The sequence below is a fragment of the Mus musculus genome, chromosome 4, assembly GCF_000001635.26.
Source record: "Mus musculus strain C57BL/6J chromosome 4, GRCm38.p6 C57BL/6J".
Lineage (NCBI taxonomy): Eukaryota > Metazoa > Chordata > Mammalia > Rodentia > Muridae > Mus > Mus musculus.
The window spans coordinates 132,969,389-132,974,094 of record NC_000070.6 but is presented as its reverse complement, the minus strand read 5'-3'; positions in this window follow the sequence as shown (position 1 = coordinate 132,974,094).

The window sequence follows — 4,706 nt, the reverse complement described above, 5'->3', positions numbered from 1 at the left end:
GCGGAGGAGGAGGCGGCAGCCAGAGAAGTCGAAGTCACGCCTCAGCCCCTAGACTGCTGCCCAAAGCCAGGAGGGGCCCCCAGATCCAAAGTCCGCTGGCTCCCACTTCCCGCTGTGGATGGGCTCTCCCAGCGCTGTCCCTGCGCCCCAGCTCCTTCCCAAAGGTTCCGGCCAAAGGGACCTGTCCCTTTAGTTACTAGAGTGGGATACCAAGGGGGTGGGGGGTTGGCCATCCCAAAGGCTCCCACTCCCCACTCATCTCCTAGGTAGGAAAACACAGAGCCAGGTCAGGATAACTTGGCCCAAGTTCACATAGCCTGTAGCCTTTACACTACTGTCACTACATTTGCCAGGGATCTTTTGCCTGTCACTTATACCCTGCCGCCTCATCTTTAGGAACTGGGCGGTGGAGATAAGGCCCTTGCCTTTGGGTACCTGTTTTTCACAACAATCAGCTCCCATCAGGCTACTGCCACACACAAGTTTTAGAGAAGCTGAGGAGAATCCTTAATCAATCACAGTGTCTCTAGGAGAGCCCTCCCTATACTCCCCCAGCCCGATACCCACCCTCCCTTTAAAACCAAGAGTTATTACCAGTATTACCTCTCTAAAACCAAGGTGCACTGAGACCCAGGAAATCCCCCTGCCTGGGGAGGGAGAGCTAGGGTTGAATTGGAAATGTTTGTGGGAGGGTGAGGGCTTAAGGCATGGAAGATTCAAGTGGGTGTCCCCGGGGCTATACTGATGATAGGCGATGACGATGCGTGACTGGGTTTAGAATCAACAGCTCGGACACATTATGCAGTCAGGTGTGCTTCTGTGTACAGACAGGGGTGTAGGGGGCTGTGTGTGAGCGCCCTAAAGTACAAGTTCAGGAGGATCATGGTGACACACACGGTGTCAGCAAGTGATGGATGCAGATAGGAATGCTTCTCTCAATGAGCCATGGCAAACACCTTTAACTCCAGCACTTGGGAGGCTGAGGCAAGCAGATCTTTGTTGAGTTTGAGGCCAGCCTGGTCTATGGAGTGAGTTCCAAAACAACCAAGGCTACACAAAGAAACTCTGTCTCAAAAAACCAAATAAAAGTGCTTCTCTCTTAGGAAAATATGAAGTGGGTGTAGGAGGAAGAAAGGAAATGTAGTGGAGGTTCAGGGACTGTGGGAGGGTGGCTTTACCCTGCCTGGATAGCACTGCCACCATTATAGAGCATCCTCTAAGTTGGCCTTGGCCATTGATCCATGTGTGCAATTAACAAATAAATGTATATCGTGGCCAATGGGAGCCCAGCCATAGGGAGCCCAGATACAAAAGGAACAGCCGCACCAGCTGCACTCCCAGCTACTCAAGAGGATGCTTGAGCCCTGTGGATTGGAGGACAGCCAAAGAGGAGTAGTGATTCTCTACCTGAGAGGAGGGAGGAAGGGAAGAGGAGGAGGAGGAGGAGGGGGAGGCAGAGGAAGGCAGGGAGATAGGACAGGAGAAGGCAGAGATTAGAGGAGATGGGAAGAGAAGACAGAAGAGGAGAGAGGAAAAGAGGAAGGAAGAAAAAACAGGAGGGAAAAGAGAGAAGCAAGGGAGAGAGGGAGGGAATAAGGGAGAGACAGAAGGACATACACTGATCTTGGAGGAATTGCTCTGTAATTCTTCTTCTAAGTCCAGCTCCTGGGTGGCTCCCTAGGGGCCTTCCCCAGTGTTCACACACTTTCCAGCAGAGCCCTCACCTGCTCTTGCCTGGAGCACTCTTCTTCTGGTCTGAAACCGGCTCCTTCCGGTTGGTTACTATGTTTGCTCCCTCCTCAGAGAAGCCTTCCTGACCACAGACTTCCGTCCCATGCTACCTGGTTGCAGAGACAGACTCCCTAGCTGTTGGTGCCCTTGGACAAGTTATGCTTGCTCTCTGCATTTCCATTCTTCATGCAATAAAGACTGCAGAAGACAGCACTTCACAAAAACCTTGGGAGAGACCCTGTAGCTGTCACACCAAGGGCCTGCCACGTGGTAAATGCTATTTGCTTGTGGACATCCATTCCCTTCTTCCTTAGATCAGACTTCACAGTTTTGAGTCACTGTCAGCGCTGGGCAGGATGGAGGCTAGGGCTCTGGGATGGATTCTGGCATAGTCGGCATAGTCACAGAAGCAATGCACAGGGCCAAGCAGCCACAGGATGACTCAACGAGACTGTTACTTCTCTCGATGCCCTATGTTCATGTTCCTTTAAGACAATCCCAGGGGCTGGAGAGAAGGCTCAGTGGTTGAGAGCAGATGGCTTCTCTTTCAGAGGTCATGAGTTCAATTCCCAGCAACTACTCGGTGACTCACAACCATCTGTCATGGGACCTGATGCCTTCTTCTGGTGTGTCTAAAGACAGCAAAGACAAAAATCAAAAGGCAGCTTGCCGGCCTCTGGTCTTGTCCTCTGTCTTCGCTTCCCTTTTCAGCCAGTTTGGCTTCTCCTGTCCTTGGTCAAGCCAGACCCATTGCTTGCCTAGAAGCTCAACCTATGAGAATCCAAGCAGCCACTTTCCCTGAGGAGACGCTGAGGCCAGGGCCATGACTCTGTGACTTCAGGAGGAAGCTCCTGGGGCCTGGCCAGATAGACACTGTAAAAATGAGTCTGCATCCCCTCAACCTTCTGGGGACTCGCAGCTTCTGCCACCCTGCACCACCATTTCTCCCTTGACAAATTTATCCTCTCAGCCTAGAGACATGTTGTAGAATCTGCTTCAAAAGAGAAACCTAAAGTCATACTGATTTGTTATTTTTTATTACATTATATATATATATACATATATATATACATATATATATATATACACATACACACACACACACATATATATGTGTGTGTGCATGTGTGTGTTTGCAAATTTGCAGGAATGCACAAATGTGTATGTATGTGTGCAGCAGTCAGAGGACAGCTTAAGACAGTCATCTCTCCCCTTCCACTGTGTGAGTTCCAGGGACTGGACTTAAATTGATGCCTTTGCCTACTGAGCCACCTCTTGGCCCCCCTACTTATTTATTTGCAGCAGAGGAAGGTTGTGTGAGTGTCAAGATCAGCAGGCAACTCCTTCCCCAACGTGCAACAGGGTTTCCCTGTGTAGCCCTGGATGTCCTGGAACTCACTCTGTAAACAGGCTGGCCTTGAACTCACAGAGACCCGTCTGCCTCTGCCTCCAGTGTTCTTGGATTAAAGGCATATACTGCCACCGGGCAACTTTTTCTTTGAACTTTCTATTGATTCTTTGTGAATTTTGCATCACGCACCCCCCCAAATCCCACTCATCTCCCCACCCCTTCATCTCTTCTCTGCGTCTTTGCAACCTCCCCTCAAAAAAAAATTTTTTTTAAAGGAATAAAAAACAAACATCTTGTTGTAGAAGCTGTAGTGTGTCAGTGTGTCCCACAGTCTACACTTTTGTCCACACATTTTTTAAAGATCTGTTTATTTATGTAATGTATGAGTGCTCTATCTGCATGTACACCTGTGTGCCAGAAGAGAGCATCAGATCATGTTACAGATGGTTGTGAGCCACCATGTGGCTACTAGGAATTGAACTCAGGACCTCTCTGGAAAAGTAGCCTGGCCACACATCTTTACATGTAAATGTTCTTTGCAAGGCATTGTTCATCTACTTCGAGTCCTCTGGCTTCTGCTACACTATCAATACTCACCCTTCACCAGGATCCTCCCTGATAGCCTGTTGTCGCCCTGTGTCATGGACAGCCAGCAGCTCTGGTTCTGCAGGGCCAGCAGAGGCAACTTTTCAGAGTTGGTTTTCTCCTGCTAGCTTGTGGGCCCCTAAGATTGGACTAAGATTGTCAAACGTGGTGGCACATGCCTTTAATCCTAGCACTCAGGAGGCAGAGGCAGACGAATTTCTGAGTTCGAGGCCAGCCTGGTCTACAAAGTGAGTTCCAGGACAGCCAGGACTATACAGAGAAACCCTGTCTCAAAAAAAAAAAAAAAAAAAAGATTGTCAAACCTGGCAAATAGACAGAGTCACCTCATTGGTCCATGCTCTGACATTTTATTTCTTATTTTATTGAGGCGCCATCGTCCACTTTTTATGGATGAGAAAAAGTTCTTTGGAGAACAATATTGTCTAGGTGTGAGCACATGGCAGGACAGTGGCTGTTAGTAGGTCAAGAGAAGAGGCTGTAACATGGACCATACCTTGAGACTCCATACCTGAAAACTGCTCAGTGTTCAGATAGCACGGCAGGCTCTGGAGAACCAGATAAGCTCCATTTTGTAATCTCAGCTCCATAGCTGATTTAGGGATAGGATGTAGCTCAGCAGTAAAACGCTTAACACGAACCAGATGAGGCACTGGGTTTGAGTCTCAGTGCTGAAGAAAGAAAAATAGCCATTGGTTTTAAGAGCTAGCCTCATGCTAGGTGCTAGGTATGATGGCACAAGCCTGTAATCCCCGAAGGCAGGAAGACTGGGGATCAGAAATCAGGCGTCAGGAGTTCAAGGCCAGCCTTGGCTACCTACCATGTTAGAGGCTAGCCTACTCAAGGCTCTCTCAAAACAAACAAACAAAAAGACTCTTACCAGGCATGTTGGTTCCTGTTTATGGGTCTAGCATTTAGGAGGCTAAATGGAGACGATTGTGAGACTATGTCTAGTCCTTCCTCAAAAACTAACAACAAGCCGGGCATGGTGGCGCATGCCTTTAATCCCAGCACTAGGGAG